The sequence below is a fragment of the Salvelinus namaycush genome, chromosome 1, assembly GCF_016432855.1.
Source record: "Salvelinus namaycush isolate Seneca chromosome 1, SaNama_1.0, whole genome shotgun sequence".
Classification (NCBI taxonomy): domain Eukaryota; kingdom Metazoa; phylum Chordata; class Actinopteri; order Salmoniformes; family Salmonidae; genus Salvelinus; species Salvelinus namaycush.
This window is the reverse complement of record NC_052307.1, coordinates 8,436,532-8,454,461: the sequence shown is the minus strand read 5'-3', so window position 1 is coordinate 8,454,461 and position 17,930 is coordinate 8,436,532. Positions and strand designations below refer to the sequence as shown.

General features: G+C 41.4%; 1 protein-coding gene and 1 non-coding gene across 2 annotated transcripts in view; both read left to right on the top strand.

Annotated features, from left to right (window-relative positions):
• LOC120050303 (glutamate receptor ionotropic, delta-2) overlaps positions 1-17,930 on the top strand; it is a 513,655-nt gene that overhangs the window by 41,232 nt on the left and 454,493 nt on the right. The window lies entirely within an intron of this gene.
• Positions 12,567-12,619, top strand: LOC120057278. The gene has a single exon (XR_005477895.1). It is a non-coding gene; the product is annotated as a U7 small nuclear RNA (small nuclear RNA).

Sequence of the window (17,930 nt, the reverse complement as noted above, 5' to 3'; positions counted from 1 at the left end):
AACTGCTCACTGGAGACAATAAGTAATACCATTTAGTTACAGCACTAGGTGGCCTACTTTGCTTTAACATGTCATTACTGTTGCTATTTCACTTCGGGCAGAGAAGTCATGGAGTTTGATCTGCGGCCGTAACTCACAGACAACTGGTGCGGCCAATAGCGCTGTCGCTTTCCCGTAAGTTATGACAACATAAAGGAAATTTACACTGCTGCCAGGAGTGGATTGCTGATATACAGGCGACACTCCGTGCCGTCCGCCCCACTGCAGAGAGATAATAATCCGTCCAAGAGAACCCAAGCGATCATGGTCATCAATCATACCAAGCAGGGAGGGGGGAAGGAGGGAGGAAAAGGACAGTGGTGGAGGGTCAAGGATCAAGGTCTTGAGGGGTAGAAACCATTAGGTGGTAGTGGGGCGATGGACAGAAACAGCCAGAGGAGTGACTGGCCTACATTTCGGCCACCTTGTGCTTTGGACAGCTTGGTGCTCCATGGACTGTGCAGAGCTCTCTTGCCGCATACAGTACTTAGACTGAGTGACCCACATTTCAGCCAGGTTCCCCATTTCAACCTAGAACATCAAATCAAAATGGAAAACCAATATGAAATCATAAGGCACAGAATTCTATTTACTGAAACTGGTGTGGCGTCATTACATACAATGATCTCTGATGACAGCTTTATGTCCATGAGCTTGGAGGCCATTTTCTATTCCTTACATTCTTCCATCAAATTGTCTCAAATATGACATTGCACCAGTGGCGGTCGTTGCCGTTTAAGATGAGGGAGGACGATCATTGTTTATATGAGTATTGCCTTATTTCTATTACAGCATATTGGATGACTGTCATTCATATTCCATTCACCCAGTTCAATGTAACATTGATAGGTTTAGGCTACTACAGGATATTTTCCTACACCCATCATGAGGTTGCTACAACCTAGCTTATGAATGGCAGTTTACAGGTCGAAAGAAATTTGAGTAATCAAAGTGACAGACAGTTAAATATTTAATACTGCCTTGCACAATCTTGCCTGGAACTAGCTGATCTATGTTGTAATCATTAGTCCAACAGTTGCAAATAAGAGTTTTGTTTTATATTGGGCAAATTCATGTTTATCCCTGTTTTGTTCCGTTTGCTTCCGTTTAAGATTTTTTTTCAACATAATTGGCTGAATGAATACACCCCTGATCACACATACAACAGCGTGATCCCTTTGATTGTCGTAGAATTCCTTCTCGCATCTATGCACTCTCCTCCTCTCACCTTTTCCCTTCCCCTTGTGGATTTCAGTAAACAACACATCAGCTGTCTGTGACCAGGCAAAAAATACTTTCCAAGCCAAACCTTCATATCATATCTGCTACACACAGCTTACATCGTTGTCACTATATTAGCTAACTTCAAGTCAACATAGCTACTAGAAATAACACGTTAGTAAACCCCCTACAATCATACAGTGTACAGTTAGCAAGAAGTTTAGCAGTTACACCGGCGGGTCCCGGTGGCAATAAATTAATAAAACCAAAAGCTTACCTTTACTTGGAAGAGTTACAGTGCTGGATAGCCATACCCAGCTAGGTAACATAGCATCCCTATCTGTTTGAGCCTGGTGTTTGAGTAGGCTAAACTAGCTAGCTGTATTTGCTAGCTAAGTACGTGAAAGTACTCAGCTAGCTCTCTCTCTCCCTTTCTCTCTCTCTTGCTTCTCCTTAATTTTTTAAAGAAATTAATTTGTTGGGTGGACAATGTGGCAGTTCATGCTACAATAGCTCTGATAGGTTGGAGGACGTCCTCAGGAAGTTGTCTTTTTTAATGTTTCACTATTTTTATTCATATGAAATTCACTGAGGCGGATGGTCCTCCCCTTCCTCCTCTGAGGAGCTTCCACTACATTGCACAGAAATATTCCCATATACTTTTCAAATAATAAAAAATTATTATTATAAAATATATGCTATTGCTCATAGGGAATTTTCAAAGAAACCAAAAAAAAACGGAAATGTGATGTAACAAATGCAGAGGAGCAAGACCGAGACCAATGCATTTCTCATTGATAAAAAATAACACTCCCACTTTGGTCTATAGCAAAATGCTGTGCATTTGAAAGGCTTTTTGCCTTTGCAGGGAAGATCAAAGGTGCTGTAAAGCAACAAAGCTGGGGTAGCAAGAAGAGGGAGGTCAGATAAGCATAATCATGCAAAATAGCTTGAATTAAGTCTGATCTGGTTGTGGATCTATAGACTGTGAATAGCAGTGCTGGTCTTCGATGGCAGCTTGTGGTTTATGTTGTGAATATATTTTCCTGAACAATCTGTTAATGCTTGCAGCTCTCTGAGATAAGCAATTGCTTTAAAAACCCAGGTAGGCTAACAGTTGCCCACAATGATGGTAGAATAAATAAATTGGCGTTAAATTTCCAATAAATTACGAACACTTGGACCTGCTTGTACAAGTCACCTTTCATTTATTAGTATGAAAGGGGGAATCTGCATAGTGGATGGATATTTTAACCCTGAAAAAACATTTGTTATCTCCTCAAAATAATCTTTAAAATATTGGAATAATGACCATAAAATCTTGTCTCTCAACCCCCTTTTTTGGCGTGTTCTATAAAAAGTAGAGAAAACCTCGGCAAGGTGAAATTTGATTAACTTACAGTTTGGACACACCTACTCATTCTAGGGTTTTTCTTAATTTTTACTATTTTCTACATTGCAGAATAATAGTGAAGACATCAAAACTATGAAATGTAGTAACCAAAAAAGTGTTAAACAAATCAAAATATATTTGAGATTTGAGATTCTTCAAAGTAGCCACCTTTTTCCTTGATGACAGCTTTGCACACTCTGTCCATTGGCTCAGCACGACTTGTCTGTAGCCCCCTGGGTAATCGTGTCTGAATGTCTGTTCATTACACCAGGAAGTAGTGACTGGTGACTGATTTCATGGGGCTCACGTGAATGTCCATTGACTGTGTGTTTATTCAGAGACTATCTTCAAAGAGGCCTCTCATCAGAGAGTGTTTTTTTATTGGCCCCTGATTAAGACCACTGCTGAAGCATTCAGCTGGAGGACAGACATGGAGGGGTAAATTTAGCTCATGCTAGCACGCTGTGAGAGATGTTAATAATTGAGAAGGCATCTGTTCCAATTAATATGCCCCTTCAAATCGAATCCCTATTTAAATTTCCTAACTGGGTCACAGTCTCCATGGTGCAATAGGATAAAATGAATTGGCTTCTTTAAATCATTAAGTTTTAACGTGTGGGTTACAGCGCTAGAGGATCCCCCCAAAAAAGTTTGGGTCGGCCTTCCCTAGTGGGCACTGAGTGTTTCGGTATCGGATCACATGACCGTGTGGATCATTTATAGATCAGAGGCTACACACAGAACAGTCACAGCTCCTCCTCCATGTCTCCCTAAATAAGTATGAGGGATCTCCATTGAGCCACTAACATCAGTCTCCCCCGCTGGAGAATTCACCCTCCTGAGTAACAGGCTTTTCCTCGTTTGAGTTTATTCCCCCATCTTTGGGATTCAACTGCAGGGGGGAAACTGTGGTATTTGATGGGCGAGAATAGCTCTATGGGCCATGACAAAGTGTTTCCAGGCTTGTGCTGGAGATATTATTGGATACTTTTTCTATTCCTACTGGTTTTCCATCATGCTGCATCCTCTCCTCTGGCCTATTTCCTCTCTATCATCCAGAGAGAAACAGCTTGAATTTCCTGTACGCAGCCTTGAACCTGCACACAGATTTATTGTAACCAGCACATCACACGTAAGTAAAGCAGCCTTGGTGTGTGCGAGCCAGAGTGGCGCATAGTCTCCAGCTCCTATCTCCTGTTTCTATAGGGTCAAGCAGCTTGATGTACACGTACACCCCCTGGCCTGGATACTAGTCTATCTCCTGTTTCTATAGGGTCAAGCAGCTTGATGTACACGTACACCCCCTGGCCTGGACACTAGTCTATCTCCTGTTTCTATAGGGTCAAGCAGCTTGATGTACAAGTACACCCCTGGCCTGGATACTAGTCTATCTCCTGTTTCTATAGGGTCAAGCAGCTTGATGTACACGTACACCCCCTGGCCTGGACACTAGTCTATCTCCTGTTTCTATAGGGTCAAGCAGCTTGATGTACACGTACACCCCCTGGCCTGGACACTAGTCTATCTCCTGTTTCTATAGGGTCAAGCAGCTTGATGATGAAGTACACTCCCTGGCCTGGATACTACAAGTACACCCCCTGGCCTGGACACTAGTCTATCTCCTGTTTCTATAGGGTCAAGCAGCTTGATGATGAAGTACACCCCCTGGCCTGGACACAAGTCTATCTCCTGTTTCTATAGTGTCAATCAGCTTGATGTAGAAGTATACCCCCTGGACAGGACACTAGTCTATCTCCTGTTTCTGTAACGTGAGGCAGCTTGATGTAGAAGTACACCCCCTGGACAGGACACTTGTCTATCTCCTGTTTCTGTAGTGTGAGGCAGCTTGATGTACAAGTATACCCCCTGGACAGGATACTAGTCTATCGCAGAGCCTTATCCCCAATCTATCTCCTTAATGCTGAGTGCCAGGCAGAGATGCATTGGTCCCATTTTTACAGTCTTTGGTATGACTCGGCCGGGGATCGAACTCCCAACAAGGCCACTGAGTTGGTGTTATACATAGGTATGCGTAATACATTTTCCATTTGCCAGTATCCTACTTAACTAAACCAGATGTGTGGGTGAGCGTATGTCTGTGTGTGTGTCTCTGTGTGTTCGTACATGTTTGAAGAACTGTTGAGTCTAGATCCTATGTAAATCAGAGCGATTAAAGTAGAGGCAGAATATGTTCAGCGCCTTCATAAGGTATTCATACCCCTTGACTTATTGCACACTTTTCTTTGTTACAGCCTGAATTCAAAATGGATTAAATTGATTTTCATCTCTCACCTATGTACACACAATACCCCATAATGACAAAGTGAAAACACATTTTTAGAAAATGTAGCAAATTTAGGGGAAATTACATAGAGACATATCTTATTTACATAAGTATTCACACCCCTGAGTCAATACTTTGTAGAAGCACCTTTGGCAGCGATTAGAGCTGTGAGTCTTTTTGGGCAAGTTTCTAAGAGCTTTCCACACCTGGATTGTGCAACATTTGCACATTATTCTTTTCTAAATTCTCCAAGCTCTGTCAAATTGGTTGTTGATCATTGCTAGACAACCATTTTCATTCCTTGCCATAGATTTTCAAGTAGATTTAAGTCAACGTTGTAACTTGGCCACCCAGGAACATTCACTGTCTTCTTGATAAGCAACTCCAGTGTAGATTTAGCTTTGTGTTTTAGGTTATTGTCCTGCTGAAAGGTGAATTCATCTCCCAGTGTCTGGTGTAAAGCAGACTGATGCAGGTTTCCTCTAGGAATATATCCATTCTGTTTCTTTTTTTTATCCTGAAAAACGTCCCAGTTCTTAACGATGACAAGCATACCCATAACATGATGCAGCTACCACTATGCTTGAAAATATGGAGAGTGGTACTCAGCAGAGGCGTCAGTTGGGTATGGCAGAGAATGGCAGTCACCATACCCTAGCTCAACACCAACAATTTAAAATAGGCTAATAAAATAATTCCAATAATTCTGACTTTAGGACCATGCAAATGAATGCCTGGAAGCGGGAGGGAATGTTGTTTGTATGACTGGCTGGCTTTTTGGAGTGCAGAGATCTGTATATAATGACGAGATGCTTGTCTCCGCCCTAACAATGGGAGTTGTTGTCCCAAAGGCGGGACGGCAGGTGTCAAGTTTAGGTCCAAAATAAGCCTATTGAAACGCATTGGGCTTATTTTGGACAGATTTTGGCAAGAGGGAAACCTTTCACTTCGCCCCTTCGTCTCTGTGAAGAGTGCATAGGACACAGCTGCAAGGAACAGCTGGACCTTTTCAAAACACATTGCAGAGATAGCTAAAAATGGCTGTAGTAGATAGCATTGACTAGGCAACTGCTATTTGACTTGATTTGATACTGGGCTCACGAGTGACGCAGCGGTCTAAGGCACTGCATCTCAGTGTAAGAGGCGTCACTACAGTCCCTGGTTCAAATCCAGGCTGTATCACATCTGGCTGTGATTGGGAGTCTCATAGGGCGGCGCATAATTGGCCCAGCGTCGTTCAGGTTTGGTTGGGGTAGGCCGTCATTGTAAATAAGAATTTGTTCTTAACTGACTTGCCTAGTTAAATAAATAATAAAACTATCATTTTAATCCCGGTGCTGAGTCAGTGTGGAGCAGGCAGCTAATTTTTGTGTGACGTGTTTGTTAAATTTGAATTCCCCTATAGGGCTGTGGCGGTCACTAACTTTTGTCATCCAGTGATTGTCAAGCAAATAATTGTCAGTCTCACATTAACCGTTAATTAACATAAACACATTTAGCATCTCCTGGTTTCCACACATAGCCTACAAGCCACTGATGAAGACCTTTGGAACATCTACATTTTTAAAAGTCTAATAAATCCATGTAATATAGCCTACACCATCACAATAAATCCATTATTTCTTTAGACATGTCTACAGAAGCATGATATGAAGAAAATATAGTCTATTCTAGAAGAACAGAATAGCATACTCTGAGTTGTCTTATTTTAGGTCCTCATCTGGCTATGCCAAATGGCTGTGGGCCACACTAGTTCATTTAGCAGACACTATTATTTTATTGTATGAAGAAGACAATTGAACAAAGCTGAATAAAATAGAAAGGATATTTTCTCCAAACGTTTTGAGGGAGTGTGCACATGCGGCTAGTCTGTGTTGAGGAGTTAACAAAGAAATAGGAATTAGTTAATAGGAGTTATTAATGTAACTTTAGTTGTTCTACAAACGTTGGGCTATATGTTTAGATTTTTAAGGCTGCATGATGCGACCCTAATGATGATTTGAAATAAGTCACTTGAAAGGTATGAGCTCTGCTTTGTTTTTTTTGCACAGGCTGTACACACTACATCAGTCACTCACGCACAATTTGACAAACACTTGATAATGCCTAGAATTTCACGGCGCCATCCCATTTGTGTGGCAGTAATGCACCCTAAAAAAATGCATGCCTTTTGCGGCCAGTGACCATTGTGCCCTTCTCCCTGAGTGCTACGTGCTCAATCACGTGATCGGGTCTTTCTCACAGGCTACAGTGAAGACAGACACATCCAGGACTGAACTGTGCGTGTCCTTATCCAATTCCGAGGTGCATATTGAAGATATTGGAAGAACTGTCCACATGTACTTTTCTTCAGCCATCAATCTTCTAGCTCCCATAGTACAAAGGTTAACCTATTCTATTCTGTGCGATAAATAAATATTCCAAACATAGTCTGGTACAGTTGTGGGATGCGATAGATCCCAAATTAATACAACCACTAGCATAAAAAACACTTTTTTACACAATGTGGCTGATACAACAGATTAGAACGTTTAGCTTATAATGTTGCTAAACTATTTAGCTATTTCTTCACATTATAAGCGCAGCAATGCGCACATGGTAGTAGGCTATTAAATGTTTTTTTTGTTTTCTTTTACCCATCTACCAATAGATTCCCTTCTTTGCGAGGCATTGGAAAACCTCCCTGGTCTTTGTGTTTGAATCTGAAATTCACTGCTCGACTGAGGGACCTTACAGATAATTTTACTGTGTGGGGTACAGAGATGAGGTAGTCATAAACAAATCATGTTAAACACTATTACTGCACACAGAGCCCATGCAACTTGTTATGTGACTTGTTAAGCACATTTTTACACCTGAACTTATTTAGCCTTGGCATAACAAAGGAGTTGAATACTTATTGACTCAAGACATTTCAGCTTTTCATTTTTAATTAAATTGTGAAAATGTTGAAAAACATACTTATTCTTTGACCTTATGGGGTATTGTGTTTAGGCCAGTGACCAAAAATCTCAATTTAATCTTTTTTTAATTCAGGCTGTAACACAACAAAATGTGGAAAAAGTCAAGGGGTGTGAATACTTTCTGAAGGCACTGTTTATTGTGTCGTGACCTGGGGGTTGCAAGGTAAAACATGCTACGAGAAGGAAAAAACATTGGAATACTCAATTGAACGACAATACCACATGAAAAAATACTACAGTTTACTATAGAATACTCTAGTACTTACTATAGAACTCTGTAGTAAACTGTAGTATACTATAGAATACTATACAACACACTATAGTATCCCTTTAACATGTGTAATACTTCCTATAGAAGTATGCTGTAGAATACTATAGTAATTACTACGGTATTATCCACAAAAAAACACTGCATTAAATACTACAGTAATATCCTATTTAAAAAAAAAAATATTTCACCTTTATTTAACCAGATAGGCCAGTTGAGAACAAGTTCTCATTTACAACTGCGACCTGGCCAAGATAAAGCAAAGCAGTGCGACACAAACAACAACACAGAGTTACACATGGAATAAACAAACATACAGTCAATATCACAATAGGAAAAAAAGTATATGTACAGTGTGTGCAAATGAGTAAGAAATATGTTGTGCATGTACCAGATTTTTAAAATATTTTTTTTATTTAAAAAATGTATTTCACCTTTATTTAGCTAGGTAGGCTAGTTGAGAACAAGTTCTCATTTACAACTGCGACCTGGCCAAGATAAAGCAAAGCAGTGCAACAGAAACAACAACACAGAGTTACACATGGAATAAACAAACATACAGTCAATAATACAATAGAAAAAGTCTATATACAGTGTGTGAAAATGAGGTAGGATGAGGGAGGTAAGGCAATATATAGGCCATAGTGGCGAAATTATTACAATTTAGCAATTAAACACTGGAGTGATAGATGTGCAGAAGAGGAATGTACAAGTGGAGATACTGGGGTGCAAAGGAGAAGAAAAAAAACAATATGGGGATGAGGTAGTTGGGTGGGCTATTTACAGATGGGCTATGTACAGGTTCAATGATCTGTAAGCTGCTTTGACAGCTGATGCTTAAAGTTAGTGAGGGAGATATGAGCCTCCAGCTTCAGTGATTTTGGCAGCGTGTTCCAGTCATTGGCAGCAGAGAACTGGAAGGAAAGGCGGCCAAAGTAGGAATTGGCTTTATGGGTGACCAGTGAAATATACCTGCTGGAGCGCGTGCTGGTGTGTGTTGTTATCGTGACCAGTGAGATGAGATAAGGTGGGGCTTTACCTAGCAAAGACTTATAGATGACCTGGAGTCAGTGGGTTTGGCGACGAATATGAAGCAAGGGCCAGCCAACGAGAGCATACAGGCCGCAGTGGTGGTTAGTATATTGGGCTTTGTTGACAAAACGGATGGCACTGTGATAGACTGCATCCAATTTGCTGAGTAGAGTGTTGGAGACTATTTTGTAAAGTACATCGCCAAAGTCAAGGATCGGCAGGATAGTCAGTTTTACGAGGGTATGTTTGGCAGCATGAGTGAAGGATGCTTTGTTGTGAAATAGGAAGCCGATTCTAGATTTAATTTTGGATTGGAGATGCTTAATGTGAGTCTGGAAGGAGAGCTTACAGTCTAACTAGACACCTAGGTATTTGTAGTTGTCCACATATTCTAAGTCAGAACCATCCAGAGTAGTGATGCTGGACGGGCGGGCAGGTGCGGGCAGCGATAGGTTGAAGAGCATGCATTTAGTTTTACTTGCATTTAAGAGCAGTTGGAGGCCACGGAAGGAGAGTTGTATGGTATTGAAGCTCGTCTGGAGGTTAGTTAACACAGTGTCCAAAGAAGGGCCAGAAGTGTACAGAATGGTGTCGTCTGCGTAGAGGTGGATCAGAGAATCACCAGCAGCAAGAACGACATCATTGATGTATACAGAGAAAAGAGTCGGCCCGAGAATTGAACCCTGTGGCACCCCCATAGAGACTGCCAGAGGTCCGGACAACAGGCCCTCCGATTTGACACACTGAACTCAGTCATTTGAGAAACCAAGGCTGTTGAGTCTGCCGATAAGAATGTGGTGATTGACAGTTTCGAAAGTCTTGGCCAGGTCGATGAATACAGCTGCACAGTATTGTCTCTTATCGATGGCGGTTATGATATTGTTTAGGACCTTGAGCATGGCTGAGGTGCACCCATGACCAGCTCGGAAACCAGATTGCATAGCAGAGAAGGTACGGTGGGATTCGAAATGGTCGGTGATCTGTTTGTTAACTTGGCTTTCGAAGACCTTAGAAAGGCAGGGGAGGATAGATATAGGTCTGTAGCAGTTTGGGTCTAGAGTGTCTCCCCATTTCAAGAAGGGGATGACTGTGGCAGCTTTCCAATCTTTGGGGATGTCAGACGATACGAAAGAGAGATTGAACAGGCTAGTAATAGGGATTCCAACAATTTCGGCTGATAATTTTAGAACGAGAGGGTCCAGATTGTCTAGCCCTGCTGATTTGTAGGGGTCCAGATTTTGCAGCTCTTTCAGAACATCAGCTATCTGGATTTGGGTGAAGGAGAAATGGGGGAGGCTTGGGCAAGTTGCTGTGGGGGGTGCAGGTCTGTTGACTAGGGTGGGGTTGGCCAGGAAAGCATAGCCAGCCGTAGAAAAATGCTTATTGAAATTCTCAATTATTGTTGGATTTATCGTTGGTGACAGTGTTTCCTAGCCTCAGTGCAGTGGGCAGCTGGGAGGAGGTGCTGTTATTCTCAATGGACTTTACAGTGTAGCAGAAATTTTGGGAGTTTTTGCTGCAGGATGCAAATTTCTGTTTGAAAAGGCTAGCCTTTGCTTTCTTAACTGCCTGTGTATATCGGTTCCTAACTTCCCTGAAAAGTTGCAGATCACGGGGGCTATTCGATGCTATTGCCGTACGCCACAGGATGTTTTTGTGCTGGTCAAGTGCAGTCAGGTCTGGAGTGAACCACGGGCTATATCTGTTCCTGGTTCTAAATTTGTTGAATAGGGCATGCTTATTTAAGATTGTGAGGGAAGCACTTTTATAGAATAACAGGCATCTTCTACTGACGGAATGAGATCAATATCCTTCCAGGATACCCGGGCCAGGTCGATTAGAAAGGCCTGCTCGCTGAAGTGTTTTAGGAACCTACATGCCAAATAGACTATATATTGTGTTCCCCCTCCTGGCGTAATCAACTACCGACAATATCCTGAGGCTGGCTGAAGATGTACAAAGAGGGTTCAACAAAAAAGAGGTGACGTTGACTGTCTTCTTCGACATTGAAAATTGGCTCATCTATAGGCTATCGGATACAACTCGCCACTCAGATGGTCAGTCTTTTAAATAGCTTTTTAAATCAGCAGGAGATAGCAGTAAGGGTGGGAGAACCACATTATTCAGGTTCTCTCCAGAGGCGGGAGTACCCCAAGGCTCCGCCCTTAGTCCACTACTGTTTTTAATGTATGTCTGTGATATTTATTACCCAAGAGAGGGACAAGTGGCCCAGTTTGCAGACCATATCTGTTATTATGCCTCCTCCCAAAATTGTACCCCCTGCTGGAAAAAAGCTACAGAGGAGCATAACAGTGATCGAGAACTCGGCCAATCTGTGGCGGGTCAAGCTCAACCCCGCTGAAGACCCAGTGCGTCCTCCTCTCCAGAAACCCCAAAAGAACTAAGCAAGTGCACCTTAAACTGTATGGACAGGCACTCCAGACGGCTACAACGGCTAAGTTCCTTGGGGTCACATTTCAAGAGAACATGTTCTGGTGTCCCCACATAGAGTACCTGGAGAAAGCGGGAAGGATACGACTGAACAACCTAAAGCTACTTTGCAGAATAGAAGGAGGAGCCACGCCTGGAACAGCCGACAGAGTGTACCAGAGCTACATCCAAGTATGCTTCACCAGCCTGGTGGAACGTGGGGAGTTCTGATGTCAGACAACTTCGGACCATTCAAAACCTTTGCATCAAGATGGCGTACAGACTCCCCACGTACACAAACACACACTACATACATGACCTTTCAGGACTGAGAACAGTAGAGGAGAGGATGGCTGTTCTGGGGCGCAGGTTTACCCTCAAGTCGTTGGACAATTCATCTCTGAAATCCATGATTCAGGAGGAACAAGCTAACCATCCAGATTTGTATCCAGCACCACCCTCTCTGTGCTTCTTAGCACACCTATCACTTTTAAACCACTTTTAAACCCATTTTAGAGAGGATATCTGGTGCATTTTATTGTGATTTTATCCACTCTTACTCCGGCTGATAGGCACTGCAATAGAAGCGGATATTTTAACAACATAAACACCGATTTTACTGCACTTTAAAACCATTAAAGTTTGTTTTAATCAAATCAAGTAAAAAAACATTTAAAAAAAGGAAGGAGAAATCCACCATCCCCTCCCCTCCCCCTGTGCCTTGCCAATCCTGACCTCCACCAAACTGGTACATGGACAAGAGGAATAGAAGAGGGCATGAAGCTCTAAGATGTCTGTACCAGTCCCAACGTTCGTTGTCTCGTCTCTACAGGTTATAGAAAAGAGCAGAAGCTCTAAACTATCCGTTTAGACCCCAGTCCTACCTACCTACAGGTTATAGAAACAAATCTATAGAATCTATCTATAGGTTATGGAAAATGTACTCTTTTAGCATTTCTCTAGTAGGTTTTCTCAAGGAGAAAGCCTCCACTTCTACGTCAAAGATACTTTAGTCAGCAAAAACACTACAGTGAATACTACAGTAAAGTCAGCAAAAACACTACAGTGAAAACTACAGTATTTATACCATAGTATACTATAGTATTATTTCATGTGGGTATGTACCCTATACTATACATTAGTATCTATGTTTACCTTATGCAATTTAGTGCAATAGTTACATACAGGAGATTGCTTTGTTTATGAAGGTTATATGTTGATGGGAGACTCTGTTACAGAGGAGTGTAAATGCTTTTTTTAGGCTGGATCATGTTGTGTTGTATTGTATTGTTGTATGTTTTAATTATGTCATGTTGTCACGAATCCCGTTTCCTGAGTCTGTTTTTTGCCTGTGTTCTGTTCTGGAGTGTTTTTTCCGGTGTCCTGGAACGCACCCTGTCTGGTTGCCGGGCGATTTAGCTAGTTGGGAGATCTCAGATTACCCGCACCTGTATCCCATCAGCTATCTGCACACCTGGTCCTGATCATCATCTCTCCTCTTCATAAGCCCGGACCTGACATCCATTCCCTGCCGGATCGTTAGCCATGAACAGTATGTTGTGCCAGCGTATCAGCCTCCAGCTTGATAGAATTTGTTTTGTTGTTTTGTACGTCTTGCTTGCCTTAAACTTACCTCCGTTTGTTCTGTCTTCAGTTATTCACCCGGATCACTTACCCCATTCCTGCCTGGTCGTCGGAGGTTTCCGCTACTCCCTTGGACCCACCTATTCACTCCCATCAACTCACCACCGCTGCCCGCTACGCCACCTGGATATTTCTACCCCTTCATATTCACTTGTAAATAAATACTCACCTTCTTCCTACTCTCCTTGTCCTGGTCTGCTTCTGGGTTCGATTTTGAAAGAACGTGACACATGTATTGATTGTTGCTGCCTTCTTGGCCAGGTCTCCCTTGAAAAAGAGACTCTGGGTCTCAATGGGCTTTTCCTGGTTAAATAAAGGTTTAATAAATAAAACATTTGCTGGCCATGGTTTTATTATTTATCATTTAGAATAATCCAAACTTCTTCTGGTGAAAACATAGTTGAGAATACCACAGGGGAATTGCTTTATGTTTGAAGGCAGTGTTTTTCAGTCTTGGGCTTTGGAATCCACAGGTGGTGCAGAACTTATCAAGGACTTAAAAATGTGTTGACTAGTTGAATACCGGTCTTGAACAAAACCCTTTCATAGAGAATCATACTGTAATTGTATTTCATAGAGAATCATACTGTAATTGTATTTCATAGAGAATCATACTGTAATTGTATTTCATAAAGAATCACACTTTAATCGTATTTCAAAGAGATTCATACTATAAACTTATTTCATAAAGAATCATATTGTAAACATATTTCATACATAATCATATTGTAAACATATTTCATACATAATCATATTGTAAACATATTTCATAGAGAATCATACTATAAACGTATTTAATAGAGAATCATACTGTAAACATATTTCAAAGAGAATCATACTGTTAACTTATTTGATAGAGAATCATACTATAAACTTATTTCATAGAGAATCATATTGTAAACTTATTTCATAGATAATCATATTGTAAACTTATTTAATAGAGAATCATACTATACACCTATTTATTAGAGAATCATACTGTAAACTTATTTAATAGAGAATCATACTGTAAACTTATTTCATAGTGAATCATACTGTAAACATATTTCATAGAGAATCATACTGTAAACTTATTTCATAGAGAATCATACTGTAAACGTATTTCATAGAGAATCATACTGTAAACGTATTTCTCATTGACATGACAGATGGCTTGAGAAAGACGGATTGCAAACACTCAAACAATGCAAACAATGTTTCAAGGTACTCCATATGTGCTGTCAGTGTTGGAGAGAATCTGGAAGGTCCCTTCTCCACCAGTGGTGAAGCTGACAGTTTCTCAAGAACACAGAACTCGGAATTCACAGAATTCTCTGTTATCTCTCCCCTGCCTTCCATACCAAATGTGTCTTGCTCCACTCACATTACTAAGAGCTTAGCTAATGTATAGGGAAGGTACTATGGCCGGCATGAATACATGATCTTTATGTTCTCCACAAACATGCCTGTCAATAGTGTGATTCTTTGAGAAACACTAGTTGTATTCATTCGAATATTCTCCTTTGCAAGTAGATAAGACAAAGAGAGAACAGCTCTCAAACGATTAACTATGTGTGCCTGTACTGTCTTAACAGGCACGTGGCAGGGGTGTTTCACGACAGAACTAGCCCTGTATGAAAGCTATGATTCGACTAGCATTTCTGTAGTATCTTCAGACATCTTAGCACCGTGTTCTTAGATACCCTGTCAGATGTGATGGTCCAAATAAAACACAGTGTCCTCAGTACACCAGAGGGGTTCAGAAGAGCATGGACATGATGAGGATTTGACAGTATCACTAAGCACAAAACGCTCATTATAGCTTGTCTGATCACAGTTTTGGAGTCAAATACACTCACAAGTCCTCCTTTGCTGCTTTTGGTGAAGCTAGACTAAGGTAGATGAAGTCAATGCATGATCAATACGGTATCTACAGTGCAAACACTCAAACTGTTGAAATATGCATGGGATGTCATCGTTTTGATTGATCTTGTCTGGGAAGGTCTGCTGGGATTTGTTTGACGCTCCCTGCAGGGAAATCAACTGACTTCACTTCATGTAAGGTGATTTCCCCAGGAAAGGTAATCGCTTTAAGCAGATGGTCCATTAGAGGATTCTCAATGCAGCTTTTCTTGTGTAATTGTGTTTGAGCAAACACCAGTCTTTTTGTGAGGCCCGGTGCGGGCCTGTGACAGCTGAGCAACCAGTACGGTAGTAGCACCCATTGTCTTCAAATGTCACCACTTGAGAGTGGAGTACTTATGCAGGCTCATACAATAGATTCACCCCATTAACGTCTTTAAAATGGAATACTCGCCGCAGGATTTTAATCATTCAAGGATTACATTTCCATCTTCAAAAGAAAAACATGTATACATTTGCACAAATGTTCATCCGAATGTCATATGTATACACAAGAGATGTTCCCAGAATCTTTTGTTGATTCACGTCACATTCAGACAAATACAGCTCATTCCTGCGCAATTATTTGAATGAATAATGTAATGCATTCAGCACTGGAGTTGCTGTGATAGACCTGAAGCGTGTAAATGCTACAGCACAGTGCCCTGAAACAGGACTGTAGTTCCAGTGATAGACCTGAAGCTTGTAAATGCTACAGCACAGTGCCCTGAAACAGGACTGTAGTTGCTGTGATAGACCTGAAGCTTGTAAATGCTACAGCACAGTGCCCTGAAACAGGACTGTAGTTCCAGTGATAGACCTGAAGCTTGTAAATGCTACAGCACAGTGCCCTGAAACAGGACTGTAGTTGCTGTGATAGACCTGAAGCTTGTAAATGCTACAGCACAGTGCCCTGAAACAGGACTGTAGTTCCAGTGAGCTGTTGAAAATATTCAGCAATGCTTTAAACTATAGAAAGGTAATAGGAAAAAAATGGATTAAAATGTATGCATACTATAAGTCTGCTAAATGACTAAAATGTTTTGAAAAATATATACCACAAGGCTTATATTGAGTAGACAAGATGGATGTGTTTTGGCTTTGATATGTAAGGACTCTTTAAAGATGTATGAAACTACCTCTTGGGAGAGAGAGACATGGCAGCCATCCTTGGTAGCCCTCCATCAGACAAAAACTAGGGTTCTATTCAGTTTGCTGATTAAATGTTTGAATCGAGCAGTTCGGTTTTCCTAATTCTCGTTAATTAGATAATTAGTGTGACTGTTTGGGGAGCCGAGAGAGCAGAAAATGTATTTCTGTTATGGTGTTTGTTCTCCTTCTCAAAAGTAAAAAAATAATAACAAAACGGAACAAGGAACCATTTGTTGGCCTTGTTGCATAGGGTGTAGGTAACTTGGCACAAAGTTCAGCAGGCCCTGGGTCATTTGCAGTGGAGCAGAGAGGGACCACTGTGCGACATTTGGAGAAAATGTTGGAGAATATAAATGCGTGTATCTTTCTCTGAGGAGCAAATGGGTAACGTGTAGAAAGGGGAATGGGTGTTTGGGGATTCCTGGGTCCTTTGCAATAGAGCAGAGAGGGACCAAGTCCTGAGGAAAAGGGATTAGTACTAGTGGACTGGACCCAGAGGGACCAAGTCCTGAGGAAAAGGGATTAGTACTAGTGGACTGAACCCAGAGGGACCAAGTCCTGAGGAAAAGGGATTAGTACTAGTGGACTGGACCCAGAGGGACCAAGTCCTGAGGAAAAGAGATTAGTACTAGTGAACTGAACCCAGAGGGACCAAGTCCTGAGGAAAAGAGATTAGTACTAGTGGACTGGACCCAGAGAGACCAAGTCCTGAGGAAAAGGGATTAGTACTAGTGGACTGGACCCAGAGGGACCAAGTCCTGAGGAAAAGAGATTAGTACTAGTGAACTGAACCCAGAGGGACCAAGTCCTGAGGAAAAGGGATTAGTACTAGTGGACTGAACCCAGAGGGACCAAGTCCTGAGGAAAAGGGATTAGTATAAGTGGACTGGACCCAGAGGGACCAAGTCCTGAGGAAAAGGGATTCGTACTAGTGGACTGGACCCAGAGGGATCATGTGCATGATGTGCTTCTGCACAATTAGTGAAATGACTTCTACTGTCTGACATTTGGAGAATAAGTTGGAGAATATAAATGCATGCATCTTTCTCTCAGTATCAAATAGATCCACATGTAAAGATAGGATTGGTTTTATTCAACTTTTTTGAGTCATTTGTCATTGAAGTAGAGAGGATATTTAGCCATAGGAAGCGTTTTTTGTCATCCAAGTTCAATTGTCCTCCAAGAGTGGCTTGATAAAAGCACAGAAGTGTATGTACAGACCATTCATCTAAACATGACTGGATCCCACATCAAAGTCTTCCATTTAACTGATACATGTTGGTTGGGGAATATCAAGGCAAATGCAAACAAGTGTGAGAGATTCCCAGCAGATTGGAATTTCAGATGCAATTTGCCAGCTCATATGTGTAGATAACTGCTCTTGAAATCCTCTGAAATGAGGGCATGAGTACAGTATCCGGTTATCTTTTTTACATTTGTGGGCTCATCCACATTATATCATTATCCCATAAATTATTAAAGAGAAAATTAAGAGAACAACGTGGCCTTGTGTAATGCTTATTAATCTATATTTAGTGTCTCTGGAAAATGATCTGAGGGCTGATTTATGCTCCGAATAGTAATGCTTCGGCTTCTGTGTGAAGGTGCTTGGCATTTACATTT